Source organism: Vipera berus (genome assembly GCF_964194415.1).
Source record: "Vipera berus genome assembly, chromosome: 2".
Lineage (NCBI taxonomy): Eukaryota > Metazoa > Chordata > Lepidosauria > Squamata > Viperidae > Vipera > Vipera berus.
In genome coordinates, this window is record NC_138203.1 from 254,875,165 (window position 1) to 254,899,216 (window position 24,052).

The window sequence follows — 24,052 nt, forward strand, 5'->3', positions numbered from 1 at the left end:
GGTACAGCCATTGTACATTTCTCCAAACAAGTGAAATGACCAATGGTTTATTGTCATCTATTTAATATACTGTACTTCATAATGTCTAGTTACCAAGCTCTAAAGGAAAACCACATAATCTTTGGTGTCTTAACACAACTCAAATGCAAGCTATCCATTTTTAATATTATATGCATCTTGAAAGTAATATAAACTTGATGGAAATTTTTTTTAAAATAAATATATATGTCAGGTAGCAACTCTCTTAGAAGGCATAAAGCTAAATAAAAGTGCTCTAGTTTTATTTCCATTTATGGAGTAGATTGTGGCAGAGAGAGAGAACAGACTCAGTTCAGCCTCTCTAAGCAAAGAATATTCAAGAATGATCCACTGGCACAAGAACTATTATTAGCCATGTATTATGTAGAATGGATTATTTTTAAGGTAAGCAATTGAATATTTAGATTTTCTCTTATTGCTTGAATCATACCCTTAAAAGGAATCAGAGATTGGCATTAATATATATTTATCGCCAAGCAACACAAAATTGTGCTGGCTTCACCCAAGCATTGAGAAAAACACATTATACTACAGTTTCTGTCCTTTTTGACACACAAGTAAATTTACCATTGCCTTCTCCCTTTTCTTAACCCAAGACTTTTAGCTTTAAAATGTAGTGAGCAGGGGGATAACATTTAAAACTAAGTTGCATAGGTCTAAGAAATCAGCCCAAGGAGTCTAGAAATCATATCCTAAACTATACAATCACAGGATTATTCTCCCCTCCCTGAAATTTATGATCTGTAGAATGTAGTAAGTAACTAAAGAAAAGTTTGTTCTAAGGAAAAAGGAATGTGTGATCAGATGGATGCCCCTTGCAATGAATCAGAGGATAGTGATGTTCAGTTCTCATTGAAGAGAAAGTTCCTCAGTAACTCATCTGGGAACATTCTTGATGCAACTAAGTTTATAAGTGAATGCAATGCATCCAACAAGCCATCACAAATACAGGGATTCTGGTTCGATAAGCATTTGAACATGCTTCATACTACAATGCTAGCAAAGGGACACGTAGACGTGAGAACAGGGAAAGAATGATCTGAGAAAAAGAAATCAGAAGGGCAGACCAAAGGCTGATCTGTGATCTTTGATCTCCATGGGTTCTTCTCCTCTGATTGTTTTGCATTTGGGCATCAGTCAAATGTTATTATCCATCTGAGCAACTGACTGAAGTAGTGCAGCATCTTTGCAGCAATATTTCACATCGCTCTGCTTTATATGGAGACCCAGTCTGGAGATGGGAAAAGATAGGAGAATCTTCCCAAGGAAAAAGATAAGGAAAGTTTATTTCAGTAGGTTTATAGAATGAACATCATGAGGATCTATAAACAGCTTTATGGCAAGAACAAACATGCTTAAGGGTACACAGGACCAAACTAGAATTAAAAGATGGAAGGAGGAGACCATTGAACAAGGAATAATGTTAAAGGAGGATCTGGCTGAAGGATCTGACCTCCCTTATACTGCTTGGAGGACCCTGAATAGGCTGAGAGGTGGAATGCCTACATGTAAAATGAATATGCTCAAGTAGAGGCTCTTAGTGGATAACACGCTGTGTGAATGTAGAGACACAGAGCTCGGCCCATATACTGTTATGTTGGGAACTAACAGAAACATGTACAAATAATGACTTATTTTTGGTCAACGACAAAGCCAAGGAGATGACTTCATTGGGCAGTTTAATGTTTGATCTAGACGGAGGAGGAGGAGGAGGAAAGGGATTGGAAAATTATTTTTTTTATGTTTGATTATTTTGTGGGGAGTTAGTTCTGTGAACTCAGCTGGCTGATCCAACAAAACCTCTTCTATTTTTGGGTGGGGTTTTTTTACAATTTATCTATTCACAACCCTGCTTTTGAGCATATTTAATGCTTACTGAAGGTTTCAGATGATTCATGCAAGACATTACATAATCTTAACATAATTAACTATCTTTGGCCAAGAGGGGCATAATAAAATCCACAGAGAATTTTAACCCATGTTATGTACTTTGAACATCAAACTGAATATTCTGCATCCTTCCATAGGCCCACATTCCCTAGTTATTGGAAACACATGCTGGCACTGAATCATTTCACGGTTCATTTCAGACAAACATGCAGAAAACTGTGGGAAACAAATATGCAGCCCTGTGAAACGGTAAAATGAAAAGAGTGCTTGCAGTCAATGAAAACCGAGACGAGCTGCTGCTTGAATCATGAGGAACAAGGAAAGCTTGCTAAGTGTGCAGAGAAAGAAGAGAAGAAAAAATATATTCAGATAGTTATCCTAAAGTTTCACCATTTGGAAAAAATGAAGACTATTTCTTGCAAAAATGCTAAAAAGCAGGTTGCCTACATTTAAATTGAAGAAGCAGATAAATTACACTGAAGGGATATATGAATGAATAAAAATGTTTTACTATACAAATAAATCACTTTGATCATTAAACCACATGTACACTATCTTGAGTTACTCTTCTGATTCCTAACCAAATGTAAAAACTCAATTCTGCTTGTATTGTAGCCACTTCTAACGTAGAACTGATGTTTGTTTGGACACAATTGCTTGCAGATTAATAAACAAACCCCAATACAGGTAGTCCTTGACTTACAACAGTCCATTTAGTGACCTGCGACCATTTTTCACACTTTCATGACCATTGTAGCATTCCCAAGGTCATGTGATTTACATTTGCATGCTTGACAACCGATTCACATTTATGACGGTTGCAGTGTCCCAGAGTCATGTGATCTGCTTTTGAGACCTTTTCACAAACAAAGTCAATGGGGAAGCCAAATTCACTTAACAACCGTGTTACTAATTTAACAACTGCAGTTATTCACTTACAAATGTGGCAAGAAAAGTCGTAAAATGGGGCAAAACTCACTTAACAAATTTCTCACTTAACAACATAAATTGAGGACTATCTGTACTAACAATTCCATTATGTAATCAACAACACCTGAAAATGGAATGAGAATAATATTGTTTTACAGTTAAATAAAGTACAACTAGAACAAGTACAAGAATTCAAATACCTCGGGTCCATAATACAGGAAAAGAAGAATGCCTGAAGTAAAATCCCAAAACGGATGCTGCCATCATTACATTTGGTTCACTCATCTGGGTTTAGGATGGAAGCCTAACATTACCATATAAACTAAAATGCAAAGATTTCAGTTAGTGGTGCTACCAATGCTGCTGAACCTTGGACACTGCTACAATTCTGCAACTGGCCAGCAACAGTTGACGAAACACCCAAATGATGACTGAAATGGTTTGGGCTTATTTTCAGAATGGACTCAGTTTGGTGCCCATACACGCTATTCTGAAGAACACAACAATACAGATGAAAAGTTCAGTGCAGGGCAATGAAGAAAATAGAGAAGACAAACTTAAACTATGTGTCAGAATCCATTTATATCATATTCATAAATGGAATGTTTCAAACATTATTCCATGGATTCTGCCATCTCCCGAAGAGAAGAGAATAGATGTGTATTGAACCGGCATTAGGCATTTCAAAGGAAAGGAGAAGCCTTTTGAACTGGGGAAACAAAAGGGGGGGCTAGCATCTGGCTTTTGTCATGGCAGACAGCAATAAACAAAAGGGTCCTAACTTCCTTTTTCCCATGAGATGGATGATACGAGAGGAAGGATGGGGGGGACTGACCAAATGGGGATTAAGGGGGGCTTAAACCGGGAACTCTTTATAAGGATTTACATCGTGGAATAATATTAAGTCCTGTCTCGTTTCCTACAACCAAGCATGTCATAGTAAAGATTCTTTTTGGAATAGATTTGACTCCAAGAATTTTGTCTTCCTAAGACGTGGTTTGGGGTGGGTCCTGACACTATGTAGCTCATTGTAGACTAGGCTAAAATCACAGCAACGGACAATGCACTTAAATGAGGTATTGTTATCAAATGTACGTGGGCCCTAAAGCACCCACAGTAACATATTGGTTGTGAAGCCACACTCAGCTAATCATATCGTTAGGAAGACCAAGATCAAGTTTATTTTTTGAAAAATCATCGCCATAATTTGCTAAATAAGCTACAACTGACTAGATATGCTCGTCACACAAGCTATAAATTGGTTTGCCAAATCAAAACTACTGAGATTCTTATATCACACTAAATCAAATCCAGAAAAACTCACATAATAGTTTGGTGTAGTGTTTCTCAATATCTCACGTTATTATGAGCATAAAAAAGGGAAAGGACAGAGGTTCCCAAACTTTCTCCATTCATGGTGACCTTGGTGTCTCAGTAACTTTTTCAAGGTACCCCGCAGTTCCCAAACAGTACTCTGAAGGGTCCTCAGGCACTTGTGGGTGCTACAGGATGCTTTAAATTGGAGGTTACACAAAGCCCCTGTGAGTTCATTGTGGTGACCCAAGACACTTGCACCACACCAGAGTTTAGGAATAGGAAATGAAATGGTATAAACTTCTTAAAGAGAAATGTATTTAAGAAACAAATATTCATATTTCTTTTTTCCAGAGTTCATATTATTCTCTAAATCAGTTTCTGCTTCTAAAGAAAGTATGTTTGATTTTTTTTTTTAGATTCCTGGGCTCTATTATATATCAAGGCTGTCAATTTTTTGGATTTGATAAAGCTGTTTAATATATGTAGTATGCATTTTGCATATAATCTGCACAATTGTCTTTGGAAGTTTTTAAAAAAGTTCTTCCAACGTTCTTGAAGACAATTAGCCTCCTCTACCCACCCATTTATGTTTTTAAACTGTTACTTTAAAGGGTCTCTTGGCTAATACAGTGGATACAATAATGTCATGTCTCTTTTTATTATAAGCATTCTTTTTTGAGTAAGGGAATCTTCCAAAATCTGAAGTGTTTTTATTTAGGGGAAAACAAGCCTTGAAATTTTCTACTTTCTCATGTTTGGGAGGAAAATCCCATGACATTGTTAAAACATAAAAAGCTAATTTAAAATATTTCATTATGGCAATACTATTTTTCCAAAACACATGACAGCATCAAATATATAAAAATACTTTTTGCACACGACGTTTCATTTAATATCCATATGCAACTTTGTGAAAAAAATATTCATTGTTCTTTGGATTACATAAAGTTTAACCACTCATTGTTTTCCACTTTACTACTCAATGTCCTATAACAAGCTTCATATGTATCTCATAAAAGGGATCTGAATAAACAAAAAAACCCGGTGTGCTGCTTGTTTCATTTATTTCCACCGAACATCTGATGTCCCAGTCAGAAATAAGAATCACTGTCTAATTTAATCAATTCATTTAAAGGGATAACTAGGACCAATTGTGTAACAATTTCATTACACAATTAGAGTTGTCTTGAGACAGCCTTGCCCTATATAAATCTCATGAACTTTGGTTCTCCTCATCAGAGTGAACCATAAATATTCTAGAGGCATGTGTTGTCCCACTCAAAAGAAATATCTGAAGACTCACCAAAATAGTCAATGATGCCTATCAGTTTACAAACAGTTAGGAAACCATTTTAAAGCTCTGGGATTCTCCTTACCCACAATTCATGTTGTTGTTGTTGTTGTTGTTGTTTGAAATGGAAACAACGCAGGACAAAAATCATTCCAGGAAATTAGAAAGAATCTAGGGCAACCTCCAGGGATCTGAAGGCCATTTTCATTTATAATAATAATAATAATAATAATAATAATAATAATAATAAGAAGAAGAAGAAGAAGAAGAAGAAGAAGAAGAAGAAGAAGAAGAAGAAGAAGAAGAAGAAGAAGAAGAAGAAGAAGAAGAAGAAGAAGAAGAAGAAGAAGAAGAAGAGGAGGAGGAAGTAGTAGTAGTAGTAGTAGTAGTTCCACTGGTTAATTGTTCTAACTGTCAGGAAGTTTCTCCCTAGCACCGCGTTGGCTTTTTTGGCAGCTGCAGCACACTGCTGGCTCATATTGAAGTGATTGTCTACAAGGACTCTGAGATCCCTCTCACAGTTACTACTATGGAGCAAGGTACCACCTATACTATATACTGGGCAGAGTCAGACGATCAGGACACGGGTGATCTTGTCAATGTGATCTGGGAGGAGTTCAATCCTGTAACTCCGGAGGAAGTGGACAGGATTATGGGGAGGCTGAGCTCCACCACATGTCTATTGGACCCGTGCCCTTCCTGGCTGGTTTATAAAGCCCGGGATGGGACACGAGGCTGGTTCCAGGCGGTTATATCTGCCTCTTTGAGTGAGGGTAGTTTTCCCGCCGCCCTGAAGGAGGCGGTGGTGAGACCTCTCCTCAAGAAGCCTGCCCTGGACCCAGCTGTGTTAAATAACTTTCGTCCAGTCTCCAACCTTCGCTTTCTTGCGAAGGTTGTTGAGAGTGTGGTGGCGCATCAGCTCCCTCTGGTTCTGGATGAAGCGGATTATCTAGACCCATACCAATCGGGCTTCAGGCCCGGGTACAGCACGGAGACGGCATTGGTCGCTCTGGTGAATGATCTCTGGAGGGCTCAGGACAGGGGACATTCCTCTGTCCTAGTCCTATTAGACCTCTCAGCGGCTTTCGATACCATCGACCATGGTATCTTGCTGCGGCGTCTCAGGGGATTGGGAGTGGGAGGCACGGTCCTTCAGTGGTTCTCCTCCTATCTCCTGGGACGCTCGCAGTCGGTGTTGGCAAGGGGGCAGAGGTCGACCTCGAGGCCTCTCACTTGTGGAGTCCCTCAGGGGTCGGTCCTCTCGCCTCTCCTGTTCAACATCTATATGAAACCGCTGGGTGAGATCATTCGTGGCTTTGGAGTTGGGTATCATCAGTATGCTGATGATACCCAGCTTTTCATTTCGACCCCAAACCACCCCAGTGATGCCCTCGACGTGATGTCCCGCTGCCTGGAGGCGGTTCAGGTCTGGATGGGGAGGAACAGGCTTCGACTCAACCCTGACAAGACCGAGTGGCTGTGCGTACCGGCATCTCGGGATATTCAGGATATCCCATCTCTCTTTATGGGGGGTGAGTTATTACCCCCCGTAGATAGGGCTCGCAACTTGGGAGTCCTCCTAGATTCACAGCTTTCTCTAGAAGACCATATAGTAGCTGTGACAAGGGGGGCCTTCGCCCAGGTTCGCCTGGTGCGCCAGTTGCGGCCCTATCTAGACCGGGATGCCTTACGTACCGTCACTCACGCCCTTGTGACCTCTCGTCTGGACTACTGCAACGCTCTCTACATGGGGCTACCCTTGAAGACCACTCGGAGGCTCCAACTGGTACAGAATGCAGCCGCGAGAGTTGTGTTGGGAGTTTCCCAACACTCCCATGTTACACCTCTGCTCCGCGAGCTGCATTGGCTTCCAGTTGTCTTCCGGGTGAGATTCAAGGTGTTGGTAATGACCTACAAAGCCCTACATAGCATGGGTCCGGAATACCTTGGGGAGCACCTGCGGCCGGCGTCAACTTCCCTCCGCCCAGTACACTCCCACAGAGAGGGCCTCCTCAGGGTGCCACCGGTCAAAGAATGTCGACTGGTGGCCCCCAGGGGGAGGGCGTTCTCTGTGGGCGCGCCGGATTTATGGAACCATCTTCCAGTCAAGCTCCGGATGGCGCCTGACCTCTGCTCCTTCCGGTGCGATCTCAAAACCTACCTTTTCGAACAAGCTGGCCTGGCCTGATGGGATGGGGTTGGGTTTTATTAATCTGTTTTAATCTATTTTAATGTGTTTTAACTTATTCATGGGCATTTGTTTAATCATTTTTAATTTTTGTATCTTGTTTTTTAATATGTATTGCCCTGTTCACCACCCTGAGTCCTTCGGGAGAAGGGCGGTATACAAATAAAATTAATAATAATAATACTAATAATAATAATAATAATAATAATATACCTGTGCATTTGATTTTTCCTGCCTAAATGTAGAACCTTACTTTTTTCACCATTGAATTTCATTTTGTTAGATAGCGCCCAGTGTTTGAGTCTGTCCAGATCCTCCTGTATTTTAACCCTATCTTCTGGAGTATTGGCTATTCCTGCCAGCTTGGTGTCATCTGCAAATTTGATGAGTTCCCGATCTATCCCCTCATCCAATGAAGATATTGAAGAGCACTGGGCCCAGAACAGAGCCCTGGGGCACCCCACTACACACTTTCTTCCATGTAGATGCGGTTCCATTGAGGACCACATGCTGAGTACGGCCTGTCAGCCAGCTACAAATCCATCTGGTGGTGATGCTATCTAACCCACATTTTTCTATCATATCAAGTAGTAGGTTGTGATCTACTTTATCAAATGCCTTACTGAAGTCCAAGTAAATTATATCTACAGCATTCCTCTGGTCCACTAATTTTGTCACTTGGTCAAAGAATGTAATAAGATTTGTCTGGCACAATCTGTTTTTGACAAACCCATGTTGACTTTTAGTGATAACTTTGTTTGTATCAAGGTGCTCGCTGATTGGTTGTTTGATTATCTTTTCCAGAATCTTCCCAGGTATTGAGGTCAGGCTGATAGGTCTGTAGTTTCCAGGATCTATTTTTTCCCTTTTTTGAAGATGGGAACTATATCAGCTCTCTTCCAGTCCTCTGGTAGTTCCCCAGTGCTCCAGGATCTTTGAAAAATATAGTTCAGTGGTTCTGAGATCACGTCTGCCAGTTCCTTGAGAACTTTGGGGTGTAATCCCTCTGGTCCTGGTGATTTGAACTCGTCTAGGCTGGACAGGTGTTCACTTACCATTTTCTTGCCTATCTTAACTTGTGTTTCTATTCTGTTTTTTATGGCACTGGTTTTGGTAGGTTGGACTGTTTTCTTCCCTTTGTGTAAAGACAGATGCAAGAACATCTGTCACAATTTCACCATTACAAAGCAATAGGTAAAAATGGAATTAATGGAAGGGTAAAAGGCAGAAACCATTTATTAATAGCATTGATATTTGTGTCATGAAAAGCCCTTGGATTATCCTCAAGGCTCCTGAAGGAATGTTCCAAACTGAAGCTTTGGGGAGAACTGTGTTGATATTAAGTTTGGTAGAAACCAAATGATGCATTCCACAATAAGAACCTCATATCAACTGTCTGGACCTTTATGACTTGCAATTAGTGAAGAAAGCATGAATTGTACCAGGCAATAGAGGAAAAATGGACTATTGGTCCATCAGCTGAAACAGAAGCATAAATGAATAAAGCAGTAAAATACTGATCTAAACATACAAGCAAAATAATGTTCAAAATAATCAAGCAAGATAATGATCCCAAACATGCAAAATAATGTATGATGAATAACAAGCTAAGTGGTTTGGAATAACCAAATCAAAGACCAGAAGTAAACTCTGTAGAAATGTTGTGACACAACCTGAAACAAGCAGTTAATTATAAAAATTACCATATTTTAGTAAAGTCGTTCACTATGAAGGAACAAGCCAAAATTCAAACAAGAGAAGCGAAAGAGGCATCGCCAATTATAGGACATGTTGGTTACTCTTATTTTAATTAAAGTTGATGCAATCTCTTACAGAATCCAAGGTCAGAATTACTTTTCCGTACTGGCAAAAAGCATTTTATATAATTCTGAGTATGGAATACATGAACCAAGCTTGACGTTTTTGTATTATATATTCATACAACATAGACCTACATGAAGCTCCGTAAAAATTCACTGGCAAAGCTGTGCAAGAATTCAGGAAATTCAAAAGGGGTGAAGAATTTTTTCCAGTAATATACCATCAATCATTGTCTTCATCATACATCAGACATCATTCATACCTTTCATTACCTTTACTGTCACTACTGAAAGATATGTTTGTTTCCTTCTTCCTCTACTTTAAAATCAATTACTTAAAGTTTCATAATGATAAAGCAAATAACTTAATCCTTCATGTTTTTCAACAGTTGGTAAATAATTTTTTTTTGCAGGATTTAAAGTGACAAATGTAAATATGATTGATAATGTATTCTCCTGATTCTAAACAATTAAATAGTTGAAGAAATTGTTCACTCAAGTGGAGGGAAGAGTATACTTAGTTTTTTTGGCATGACTAACACAGTATTTAATCTTTTATTCGCCCTCTACTATGACACCTATTTTGCCTTACTGGAAATTTAACTGTGGGATTAAAATAATTTAGCTGAATAAGTGAATTCTTTGAAAAGAATTAATATCATGCACTCAAGAATTGGCCTTTTTTAAAAAACAAAGTTAACCGGTGAGCAATTTACAATACATTGTATTTAGCAGTTATCATATATAATAAGGAAGAAGAGTATACAAGAGTGCTGATATGGGTTGCAACACAAGTGATCGGCATCACACACCAGAGGGTTGACTAATTGGCTATTGGCTACATCATGGCAAGGAGAAACAAAGGTCACAATCTTCTTTTTCCACTATAAATTTACAGCTAAGCCATAATGATATGACTTCATCTTCTCTAGTTCCTTAGAAAATTCAACGAACATCTGCTATTGCTTGGTGGGATTATTCCACATATGCCAAGAATAAAATTTTCTCCATTTGCTGACTTAGTACATGGGTATGCTTGGATTAGAGCCAAAACTGAACACACCTAAACTCCCCCATCCCTTTCCATCTCTGTAAAATGTTCAAAGAAAATGTATTTATTAAAATTAGACAGCATAAACCAAGCAATTAACACAAAAGACCTAGAGCCAATTGTGAGGTTTCATATCTTGTAAAAAAATAAATTGGCTATTACACATCTAAGCCCCACAATTTAGGCAGGCATCACCACCCACTAAGCAACGAGCAGAAGCAAAACCAAATGTAACACCCGGGGCCAGAGAGCAGTGGTAAAGAAAAAACAAACTATTAAGTATGAACAAGGATTTTAGATTCTGCAATTAAGGAAGCACAATATATTTAAACAGATATCTCCAAGCTATTTATAAAACGATCATCAGAAAATGAAACAGTTTACCGGTAAATACTATAATAAGATCTTCAAATCTTTTCAAGACATTACATAAAGGAAACTTAAATTCCCAGGGCTTACTACAGAAGAACATAAGAACTGCTAGCAGATTTTTTTGTGCTGTGACTCTGTTTTAAATAAAACCAACTGATTTATTGCACATATTTAAAAAAAACCCTTTTGCAGTAAGCATTGTAAAGACAGCCGACCTGTCCATCTCTAGGTTGGGTCTTGTGAAAACACTACAATTTCAACCAACTTCACTGCAATGTTCATTCTCCAAGCAGGAAAGTGCAACTAATTTTAGTGCCCTTTTTGGTTTGAGGAAAAATTTCATATATTCGCAATTGTTTAGTCATGTGATTCAAAAACTGAGCATACAATCATAAGATTATCCAATTTACATTTTGGTATAAAAACAATGGTTCTGAACCCAGAGGAAATTCCATTTTATCTGTTAAAAGAACATAGAACCAATATTTGTACCAGGGACATTATTAAATGTGATATATTTCTTCACATTGTGTGTTACCCTCTCAATCTGTACTTTCCTGCCTTTGAAAAGAATGCTGATTGTTTCCTTAGGAATTCAAGTCCTCTTTTTTGGGCCCCTTACAAAAAACAAATGAAGATATTTTAAAAAATCATATAATTTCTTAAGCACTAAGCTTAATCTAAAAACCTGGCTCTTTGAGCTATCTGGTCTGGACTGAGGGGTTTAATGTTTTTAAATTGTGATTTTAATTTTTGCGGCTAGACTTAATTTAATTTAATTTTAATTTTATATTGTATTGTTTTTAAATTTTGCCTTGTAAACCGCACTGAGTCCTTTGGGAGTAGGGCGGTATATAAACCAAATAAATAAATAAATAAATAAATAAATAAATAAATAAATAAATAAATAAATAAATAAATAAATAAATAAATAAATAAATAAATAAATAAATAAATAAATAATCAGGGAAACACATTTTCCCAAGAAATGTTGCTACATTGGGCAATTCTGAAAACACAATACTGAATAGAATAGGGCTGGAAGGGACCTTGGAGGTCTTCTAATCCAGCCCCCTGCTTAAACAGGAGAACCTATACCATCTTAGACAAGTGACTATCCAGTCTCTTCTTAAAAATCTCCAGGGATGGAGCACCCACGATTTCTGGAGGCAAGCTGTTCCACTGGTTAATTGTCCTCACTGTCAGGAAGTTTCTCCTTAATTCTAGGTTGCTTCTCTCTTTGATCATTTTCCATACAAAGTTATTGTTTCTATGATGACAGAAGGCCAAAAATGGTTCCATCATGATGTTGCCAATATGTCCAAAGGATTGTTACAGGAAAAAGAGGGTATGGATCGCGGAAGGGAAAGACAAGAAGCAGTGTACAGAACCGATACACAGAGAAATCCAAACATAAAATAAGAAGGATGGGAACTATTAAGAAGTAGAAAAGTTAGCTTCTTGGAGCTGTGGTGTGGCTCTATTAATGAAGATTTTTAAAGACTGACAGCCTTTTGTCTGGATATCTGAGGGATTTCTGCCCTGGGCTGAACTAGAAGACCAGCAACATGTTCTCCAGTCCTATGACTTTATGACTGAGAGCATGGTTGTTTTTTTCTAACAGCAGCATGAAATGGATGGTGCTGCACCTGGAAAACCAAACAGCTACCAAAGGGACAATAGCCCAGGTGAGTCAAGAACTGACTTTTCTACATTGATGCTAAAGAGACAGAGTGACAGCAAAAAGCTACAGGCAGACATATACTGAGAAGCCCAAGACATAACAATCAGAGATAAGAATTCTCCCCAGGATACAGCATCTGTTCAGGAGGAGAAAGACAAAAGGATAGAAGACAAAAAAGTTATGTATCTTCAGTTTGGGAGAAACTGCCCCACAGATCATGGAATTTATTCACCTCAGACTACGGACTATAAAATCCCTGCCAGAACACTCAAAGATCAAATTTATACAAGCCTGATATTCAAACAAAAAGTTAGATCCTCAGTAACAGGGAGATCTTGTCCCAAATTCAAAACCATGTTATTATGGCACTCTAGGAAACTTAGGATCATTCTCCCCTACTGTCAGTTCTCCATCAGAAGTTCCCTCCTCTATCATTTTTAAATCTAAAAACTTGATTGTTTAATCCAACAATAATTCATCCAAACAAAAGTATACCTAACAGCAAACTTTTAAGTTTTTGATCTCACACACATAATTCATAGCTGGGAGCATAGTGTTTAATTCACTTTCTTTTGGATGATTGTCTTTGCTGTTTCCCAAATACAGCTTTAGTGTAGGATCTGCGGTTTCTTTCATGGAATTCTGAATAATTCTAAAGTTCCTTTATTCTTGATTAATTAAATTGTTTTGGGGTAGATCAGATATTGATCTGGCCACAATTCTGATGGAAATTCTGGAACTGCCCAATGCAATGAGACATTTTGAATTTTCTATTACTTCAGAGATCACTACTCCCATTCAAAGTCATTTCTTCTGACTTTCATATCTAAATTATAGAGTTCATTAGGCTAAAAATTATACCAATGTCAGATGTGTGTGTTGGGGGGGGGGGAACCACCACCACTACAGTATTTCTATTAAATCTGTGGAGAGCTTCTCCACATTGAAAAACTTTCTTTTCCCCATTAAAAACACAATATTTAGTTTTCTCTAAATAAAGCAAAACATTTAATATTTTAACATGGCAGGGTAGGGTATGCTATGGTATGGTATACTAAAGTACAGTATAATGTAGTGTAGTATGGTGTGGTGTGATGTAGTGTGATGTGTTGTATTATGTAATGTACTGTAGTTAGTATAACATAATATAGTAGAGTTTGGAGATGGGAGAAAACTTAGCACATTTGGAATCTGAATTATATAAATTCAGAAAAAACATTATAATGAAATGCAGAATACTATAATGCTATTTGCTTAGCTACTGTCATACACACCGTATGTGAAACAGATAGGGAGAAAACTGTTATTGGAAATACTTCAGTCCCTAATGAAAATACTAGCCAGATCTCACTTCCTATTTCTCAGTGGAATTTCTACCAAAATCTGCCATAAACTGATTCCTTTCAAAGTCTATTCTCCAAGCTGACATATTCTCCTAAATCAACTGCAGAGGTTTTTGATAGAACTGGTTTGATAATTATCAGAACTATAGTGCAAGGCCACAGAGATTTTCTTCCCACCATTTAATTGTTATAAAAGAGATTCCACCCCATATTATCTCATTAGAACTCTGGCCTGTTTGATCATGGTAGAACTTCACTTGTCCCAAGACACCACCATTTTCTCCTAGTTTTTCACTGACAGTGTGTCAACTCTACACATTGCAACCATCTTACTCATACTAGGTTGCCATATGAATGGGAGGGGATGTGTACGATTTCAGCTAGTCTAAACAATTCTATGTCCTGTGGGAACCAAGGTCATTTTTGTTAGTTAGATTGGGGGGGGAGTTGAGCGTTTTGTTAGAAAGCCCGCCAGACTATTCTATTGGGAAACGTAGCTGATTGCATAGCACTAGGATGGGAAGTTTGACTTTGTAATAGTGTATCTCTTTGGGGGAAATGTCAGACTTGGTTTTACTTTTGACCGTGCCGATACTTTGTAACTAATAAACATGTTCTTTCAGGAAACCTCTAGCCTTGGAATTCTGATTTACGGTAATTGGTCTCATCTATTGGAACCAGGACACGGAGGCTTTAGCTCCTTGTACCTCAGCACTTACTCTTTTTCTCTATGCTTCTCTGATGATAAAATATTTTCCCATAGATCCTTCTGTCTTCTAATAAATAATCCTTGCAAAATGTTTCTTCGCTGGAATGCAACTATCAATTTTGTTTTCTTATTCTTGAGACAAGAATGATATCAATGCCCATGTACTCAAGTAAACAACCTTTAGTAAATCTTGCTGCAAATATAAAGCGACATAGACTATGTCACTTGAAACGCAACAGACTGGGACTGAGCAACTGCACATATTCTAAAATACATAAACCTTATACAAAAAGTTAATACTGTATTCCTCAAGATTACTTTTTATTTCAGTAATAGGCCACATTGAGTGCCAGCTGGTATGTCTCAGTCTGCTCTTCCAGGAAAAGCAAATTAGATCAATGATCAAGTGGATAGGAAACAGGTCACAGAAGAAGTAAGCTGAAGGACTCAGCATATTGTCACTTGAAATAACAGGAAATAGTTTGTCAGTAAACCTTAAAGGTTGTAGTTGACAGACAATATTCTTGGATACATCAGGCTCTTGAGCAGACTGACTAAATGGACCAATTTCCTCTACTCTTTACCACCTTACATCACCATGACTGTGTACAAATAAGTGCCTTAGCAACAGCCTTACGAGGGATCCAGCAATTCTTCTTTTCCCCAAAGCTCATTCAAAGTCATTATTTGCAGTAGGGTCAGGTGTTCAACTTGAAAAGCTGTAGCTAAATCTTTTATCTGAAAATCATTAAAGGTAACTAAGATGGAGAAGGAAAGACGAGATGTAATGTTAAATGTTCTGATAAGAAGAAAAAGAGAGGCTATCAATTGATGTCAGGAGAAAGGTTGCCAACAATAGAAAGAGAATTGCAGACAAGGGTACCAGATACCTCAACAGAAGCCCATGTTGACACGAATGCAGAGAAATGGAGTGAAGGAGGATGGAGTTGGAAGACAGTTAAGAATGGGCTGGGGAAATAATAAAGGGAGAATGATTTTGTTCTTGGAAATGAATTGAAAATGACAAAGAGAAAATAGCTGGGAAGACAGAAGAGAAATCCTGAGCAAACTGATTGCATGAAAACCACGTGTCTCCAAATATAAAATGGAATATATACATTTATGTGGTGATGAGTGTGGGAAACACAAAGGAAGATGGGAATGTGCCAGATCAATCTGCAGGTGGAACAGATCATACTATGCATTCACAGTATATCCATACAGGTAGTCCTCAGCTTATAACCACAATTGAGCCCAATATTTCTGTTGCTAAGTGAGACATTTGTTAAGTGTGTTTTGCCCCATTTTTCAAACTTTCTTGCCAGAATTATTAAGTGAATCACTGCAGTTATTAAGCTAGTAACACAATCGTTAAGTGAACTTGGTTTCCCCATTAACTATGCTTGGCAGAAGGTTGCAAACGGTGATCATAGTGACCCTGGGACACAGTAATCGTCATAAATATGAGCCACCTGCCAAGCGTCTGAATTATGATGATGTGATCAGGGGGATGCCACAGTGGTCTTAAAATGTTGAATAATGGTCATACGTCACTTCTTTCAGTGTCGTCGTAGCTTCAAATAGTCACCAAGCAAACTGTTGCAAGTTGAGGACTACCTGTAGTATCTGGATTCATCCCTGCATGGACATTACAATCACAATGATGGGCAAAAGAGAAAAAAATGCCTACTAGCCCAATTCTTTGCAGAGCAGTAACATTTCCACCCCTATAATCTACCTTAGCCTTTTTCAATAGCATTATTAAGTAACCAGAGTTATGTAAGGTCAGATATCACCCTTTTTTATTTTTACCAAGAAATGTGTGTGCTTTTTCAGTGAGATTAGAATTTTTTTTAAGTGGAACATTGTGATAATGGGGGTGGATAGTATGTGCATTTCTTTAAAAAAAAACAAAAAATAAAGGATAAAAGGATTTAGTAGAGATTGGAAGAGTATAACCCTGAGAGGATGAGAACATCATGCAATATTTGTCCAAACAAGGGACATCCCAGACAAGCAAATACTTATCTTTGAAAAGATACTGCATCTTCATACAGAAATCCCAAATTACAAAATGATTAGGATCAATCAGAACTAACTCTCAGGATGAGATGTCCAGTGTAATTGCTTTGTTGGACTTTCAGTGCAAGAAAGAACAGTTGTTCTTTGATGTTAACCACTTTCAATATAACAGAGGCGTAAAAATCGTAAGTAGCACCTCAACAAGACTCTAATCAGAACACAAACATCTACCAGAACTCTTCACTCTGAAAAATACATTCTCTCTGAATACACATGGATCACTTAAGGCCACCGAAACCCACTTCCTGTATAAAACTATCCTAGATTTAAGGCTTTTTGGATTAAAATCTGGTGGAATATGCAGAAGATATTTAAGCAAAGGATAAAGTTTTGTCCGCAATTGTTCTTATTGGGCATAATTACAGATACTACTGTTGTGGACACCAAGTTGATGTTGAACCTAATTACAGCAGCAAGACTTTTAGTAGGTCAATATTGGAAGAAGGAGGAACTCCCTACTATAGAAGAATGGACTCTAAAAGTTTCTGACCTGGTGGAAATGGCAAAGATTTCGGCTTATTTGAAAGATCATTCGCAACAACGTTATATTATGGAGTGGAAAAAGTGGATTGATTATATCCAGAACAAATATGGGACTAAAAAGTTTCACTTAGCATTTGAATAAGTTTTTTTTTCTTTTTTTTATGTGATATTAGTATTGCTTGTAGTCATTTCATATGAGCTAGAGTGCGATAGACTTAATAGTTTATTGTTGTTAGCATATGGTTGTTTATGATTGTTTTTTGCTTTTATACCTTGTATTTAGCTCTGGGAAGTCGGGGAGGGGGGAGGGGGGAGGGGGGAGGGTTAGGGAGGGTTAGGAAGGGGGGGTGGAGGGAGGGGGGGATTGTTAAAGATAAAATGTATTGTAAAACTTTTCAATAAAAAAACTATCCTTGATTTCTACTGAAATCACTTACCTAATTTTAAAAATGTGTACTGTCCACATGATTAATAGAAATCGAGATTAGTATTCCCCACCACCATTTCCAAATAACAAGAAGAGAACAGATAAATTCTTAGAAGCTTAATTTCAAATGAAGTAGCAGCATGAATAGGCAAGAAGAGCCTCCGTTCAGCTGGACTATAAACACTAGCGGCAAAATAGCTGATACAGCAAGCATCAAAGACTTATAAAGCAAATGACCCTTTACCAGGCAAAACCTGAGCAGCCTAGCTAAAGCCCAAGTGCTCTATTAAAAGGAAAAAGAAAAAAAGAAAAAGAAAAAAAGGCTTTGATAACTAAATTAACAAGGTTGCGCTTTTTTTTACATCTTTAGACAAACGGACCATCAAAGCCAGTGTAAAGTATGTGAATTTGCGTAACAGCAAGAAACTGAAGCAAGGACACATATGGTGCGTTTCTACCACCAGATCTTCAGAAAAATGGGACAATTGTGTGCCATTCCTCTGAAATTTTTCAGTGATTCCTTATTTTTTATATATATAATTAATACCCCTTCCCATTCTCCTTCAATGAAATGTCAAACACGATTACAGGAAACTTAAGTTTCAAAATTGCCATTCTACAAAAATATTTTTTCTGCAACAGCTGCTTATATGAAATAATTCTTTAAGATTGATTTTCTATAGCTGGAGAGCAGAAAATGCAAAAGTGGTTAAGAGGAATAAAAAGGAAAATGTTTAACGAAAGCCTCCTAAGCTTCCCATATGGACATACTTCTTCCTTCATTAAGAGGCGAGCCTATAGAAAGAATTTGAAAATTGCAAACGAGAATAAGGCTTTGTTTTGTTTGCTTCAAATCATACTAGAATAAACCTGCATACACTGATGAATTAAAAATTAAAACATTAAGTCAAAATACTAAAAATATATCTCATGATAGATGACAGATGTTATCAAACACTCATAGAAAAAGCTAATATGGTCTCCCAAAATAGCAACACTAATAGAATACAGCATTCCAAACTGAACAGTGAAGGAATTTCACGTTGTGATCCGTTTTTGAGCAAAATGTTCTCCCTTAATTCCCCATTTTGTGGCTTGTTCGTAAAACATCATGTTTTGGGAAGTCAAATCAATAATTAAAGCCGCTTAGTGGAAGAAGCTCATTCCTCATATTCACAGGCAAGAGGTGCATGCATAAGAAAGAAAGAAAGAAAGAAAGAAAGAAAGAAAGAAAGAAAGAAAGAAAGAAAGAAAGAAAGAAAGAAAGAAAGAAAGAAAGAAAGAAAGAAAGAAAGAAAGAAAGAAATGGAAATATCCTCCACATTGATGAACTTTTTAAGAGATATTCCAATAGCAAACTTTTAGATAACATATGTAAAATCTAAATAGCATTGAAGGCTACATCTGCCCATATGAAATCAATAATTTCAAAGACCCGATTGAATTTAGCGAATGGTAATAACTCAGCATATGACAAATTATTTTAGACATTAATCCATTTCGCTAGGCATATATGCATGACTAGACTGAAGCAAATTCCACTGAATTCAGTAGAAATTACTCCCAGATAAACAGATGTAAAATGCAGCCTTTTAATCTGTTTGCTGACACTAACTCAAAGGAAAGTAATTCACAGGGAAGCTATAGATTTCCCACCTCGTTCACTTTTAGAAATGTTTAGCCATAATTAGTTTCTGTAATTAGTTTACCATGTATTAGAACAGTACAGAAGTAGTCGTCAACTTATGACCATCGTTGGACCGGAATTTCTATTGCTAAACAAGATGATTAAGTGAGTTGAACCGGATTTTTACGTTTTTTGCTTCAATTGCTAAGCAAATTGTTACGTGAATCACATGGTTGTTAAGCGAATCCAGCTCCCCTCATTGATGTTGCTTGTCAGAAGCTGACTGAGAAGGTCAGAAGTGACAACCACACGACTCTGGGATGCTGCAACCTTCGTGAATACACACCGATTGCCAAATGCCCAAATTCTGATCATACAACTGCGGGACTGTTACAACAGTCTTAAGTGCAAGGACCAGCTGTTCGTCACTTTTCTCCCTGCCACTGTAACTTTGAAGGCTTGCTAAAGAAATGGTTGAAGGTCAAGGACAACTTATACAAAAATTAGTCTCCATATTTACATACCGTATATACTTGAATATAAGCCGACTCGAATATAAGCCGAGACCCCTAATTTTACCCCCCAAAAATGGAAAAAGTTGGTGACTCGAGTATAAGCCGAGGCTGGGAAATGCAGCAGCTCACCTTATGCTCCTCTCCAGAGATCTTCCCTCAGCAGCGGCCGGCAAAGTAGCTCGCACGCGAAACAAGCCCGGCAGAGGAGCCGGAGCGGCGAGCAGAGGCGCCCGGCCCAGATCCTGCAAGGCCCGGCCGAGACGCGCCCCCAGCAGCGGAGCTGCTCCGGCTCCTCTGCCGGGCTTGTTTTGCATGTGAGCTACTTTGCCTGATGCTGAGAAGACCCGCTTGGGCACTCGGGTTGGTGTCAGTCTCCGCAGGCCCTTCTCGTTTCCAGGAACGTCAAGCGCGCTTGGCTCTCCACCCCCACGGCAGGGCAGGGCAGGGCAGAGACTTGCTCGCCCTTCTGACGGCCCTGAAGAGAAACGAAGGGCTTGCAAACTCCCCGCGAGAAGCTGGGCGAAGCGCGCGGCTGGGCGAGTGTGTGCCTGCGCGCGTATTTACGAAAGAAACGCTCCGAGAGTTCTTCTTTCTCCGCCCCCTTGGGGGGAACTCTAGCGACTGCTGTAGCCGCGCTTCTCTTCTCGGCTCCGAAAATAGGGATTTCTACTCTCTCTCTCTCTCTCTCTCCCCTCCCCACCCCGCATTCTCCTGCCTCTTCGATTGCGACAATAAAAGGGCGAAGGGTGCGCTGGTTTCTTCCTCCTTCCTCCCCCCCTCCCCTCCCCTCCCCTCCCCGATTGTCAGGTGAGGCAGCTGGAGGTCTGGCCGGGAGATTGTAGCCGTTTTGAAACGCCGCGTCTTGAAACGCCCGATCAGCTGATTTTCGGGTGGAAGAGCCGCGGCTTGAATCTGTTTGCATCTGCCTGAATTAGACCGAAACGGCCTGAATTTGACCAGAGTTGCTTTGTAATGGCTGGAGGAACTGCAGAGGAGGTCTTGCCGGGAGATTGTGGCCGTTTTGAAACGCCACGGCTTGAAACGCCCGATCAGCTGATTTTCGGGGCGGAAAGAGCCACTGCTTGAATCTGCTTGTATTTGTTTGAACTTAACCAGAAACGGCTCGTAATGGCTGGAGGAACTGCGGAGGGAGTGAATGCTCCAGCCTGGAATATTTGGAAAGGCTGGGGGAACCGGATGAACTGCAGCTTAAGCGACTGTTGCCGGAGGAGCCATGGCTTGAAACGCCCCAGTTTTGGGGCAGCGTTTGCTTGTTCCCTCCCTCCCTCCCTCCCTCCCTCCCTCCCCTCTAAATCCTTCCTTCCTTCCTTCCTTCCTTCCTTCCTTCCTCCCTCCCTCCCCTTTCCCTCCTCTCTAAATCCTTCCTTCCTTCCTTCCTTCCTTCCTTCCTTCCTTCCTTCCTTCCTTCCTTCCTTCCTTCCTTCCCCAGCCCTAATCCGGAAAGTGGAAGGAAAGAAGAGTAAAGGCTGGGCGGAGGAGGAGGGGAAGTTTAAAAAGGGGGCGGCGTTCCCTTTAAAAAGCCGCCCGCCACGCCGCGCTCCCTCGCAGCACTCGCGGCGGCTGGCTTCTTGGCTCCCGGTCTCCCCCAGGCTTCCCGGCTGTGATTGGCGAGCGAGCCTCCCGAGCTCCGGCGGCCGTGACATCAGCAGAAGCGGAGCAAGCAAAAGCGAAGGGGGAAGTCTCCCCTCGTCCCGGGAGACTCTCGCTTCCCCCCACCCCCCACCCCCCACCCTCCCTACATCCCGAGCCTTCCAGATCTTCGCCTGCCTACTCGCGAGCAGGCATGTTTTCCAGCCAATCCGGGCCTGGGAGCAGGGCGCCGGCGGCACGTCCACTTTCCCCGCACTCTCCGTTCAGACGGCGCCCTTTGAGCCTGGAGTGATGCGGACGTCGGAAAAGGGCGCCGGGCGAAAGCAGCGAAGCGGGATCGCCGCGTGCCCCCCACTCCTCCTCCTCCTCCTCCTCTTCTTCTTCTTCCTCCTCCTGGTCGGCTTGACACCCCCATTTCGGCTGCTTCGCAAACTGCTTCCTCCACCCCACCCCACCCCACCTCACCCCTCCCCGCAAAAGATGCCGGGGTCGACAGCGTTTTTTGTACCCGGAACAAGCAAACACGCAGGCAACCCTGCACTATTCAGCTCAGTGAAGTCACGCTTGAAACGGCTTGAAACGCCCGATCAGCTGATTTTCGGGGCGGAAAGCGTGCGGTGTTGTTGTGTTTTTTTTCCTCCCCCCGAAAGTGAACGGCAGCTTTCCGTACTAGTGTATTGGCATGTCAAGACACCAGCACAAAGACCAAGGTACAAGGAGCCCTCCTTCAGTCATTATTGAAACATTTGATCAGCCCAACTTCTTCTTCTTATTATTATTATTATTAAATCTGTTTTTTAACCAAGCGTGACTTCACTGAGCTGAATAGTGCAGGGTTGCCTGCGTGTTTGCTTGTTCCGGGTAGAAAAAACGCTGTCGACCCCGGCATCTATTCAGCTCAGTGAAGTCACGCTTGGTTAAAAAACAGATTTAATAATAATAATAATAAGAAGAAGAAGTTGGGCTGATCAAATGTTTCAATAATGACTGAAGGAGGGCTCCTTGTACCTTGGTTTTTGTGCTGGTGTCTTGACATGCCAATACACTAGTACGGAAAGCTGCCGTTCACTTTCGGGGGGAGGAAAAAAAACACAACAACACCGCACGCTTTCCGCCCCGAAAATCAGCTGATCGGGCGTTTCAAGCCGTTTCAAGCGTGACTTCACTGAGCTGAATAGTGCAGGGTTGCCTGCGTGTTTGCTTGTTCCGGGTAGAAAAAACGCTGTCGACCCCGGCATCTATTCAGCTCAGTGAAGTCACGCTTGGTTAAAAAACAGATTTAATAATAATAATAATAAGAAGAAGAAGTTGGGCTGATCAAATGTTTCAATAATGACTGAAGGAGGGCTCCTTGTACCTTGGTTTTTGTGCTGGTGTCTTGACATGCCAATACACTAGTACGGAAAGCTGCCGTTCACTTTCGGGGGGAGGAAAAAAAACACAACAACACCGCACGCTTTCCGCCCCGAAAATCAGCTGATCGGGCGTTTCAAGCCGTTTCAAGCGTGACTTCACTGAGCTGAATAGTGCAGGGTTGCCTGCGTGTTTGCTTGTTCCGGGTAGAAAAAACGCTGTCGACCCCGGCATCTATTCAGCTCAGTGAAGTCACGCTTGGTTAAAAAACAGATTTAATAATAATAATAAGAAGAAGAAGAAGTTGGGCTGATCAAATGTTTCAATAATGACTGAAGGAGGGCTCCTTGTACCTTGGTCTTTGTGCTGGTGTCTTGACATGCCAATACACTAGTACGGAAAGCTGCCGTTCACTTTCGGGGGGAGGAAAAAAAACACAACAACACCGCACGCTTTCCGCCCCGAAAATCAGCTGATCGGGCGTTTCAAGCCGTTTCAAGCGTGACTTCACTGAGCTGAATAGTGCAGGGTTGCCTGCGTGTTTGCTTGTTCCGGGTAGAAAAAACGCTGTCGACCCCGGCATCTTTTGCGGGGAGGGGTGAGGTGGGGTGGGGTGGGGTGGAGGAAGCAGTTTGCGAAGCAGCCGAAATGGGGGTGTCAAGCCGACCAGGAGGAGGAAGAAGAAGAGGAGGAGGAGGAGGAGGAGTGGGGGGCACGCGGCGATCCCGCTTCGCTGCTTTCGCCCGGCGCCCTTTTCCGACGTCCGCATCACTCCAGGCTCAAAGGGCGCCGTCTGAACGGAGAGTGCGGGGAAAGTGGACGTGCCGCCGGCGCCCTGCTCCCAGGCCCGGATTGGCTGGAAAACATGCCTGCTCGCGAGTAGGCAGGCGAAGATCTGGAAGGCTCGGGATGTAGGGAGGGTGGGGGGTGGGGGGTGGGGGGAAGCGAGAGTCTCCCGGGACGAGGGGAGACTTCCCCCTTCGCTTTTGCTTGCTCCGCTTCTGCTGATGTCACGGCCGCCGGAGCTCGGGAGGCTCGCTCGCCAATCACAGCCGGGAAGCCTGGGGGAGACCGGGAGCCAAGAAGCCAGCCGCCGCGAGTGCTGCGAGGGAGCGCGGCGTGGCGGGCGGCTTTTTAAAGGGAACGCCGCCCCCTTTTTAAACTTCCCCTCCTCCTCCGCCCAGCCTTTACTCTTCTTTCCTTCCACTTTCCGGATTAGGGCTGGGGAAGGAAGGAAGGAAGTAAGGAAGGAAGGAAGGAAGGAAGGAAGGAAGGAAGGAAGGAAGGAAGGAAGGAAGGATTTAGAGAGGAGGGAAAGGG

General features: G+C 41.0%; 1 protein-coding gene across 2 annotated transcripts in view; it reads right to left on the reverse strand.

Moving 5' to 3' along the window:
• Positions 1-24,052, reverse strand: part of SLC25A26 (solute carrier family 25 member 26) — a 150,739-nt gene that overhangs the window by 78,826 nt on the left and 47,861 nt on the right. The window lies entirely within an intron of this gene.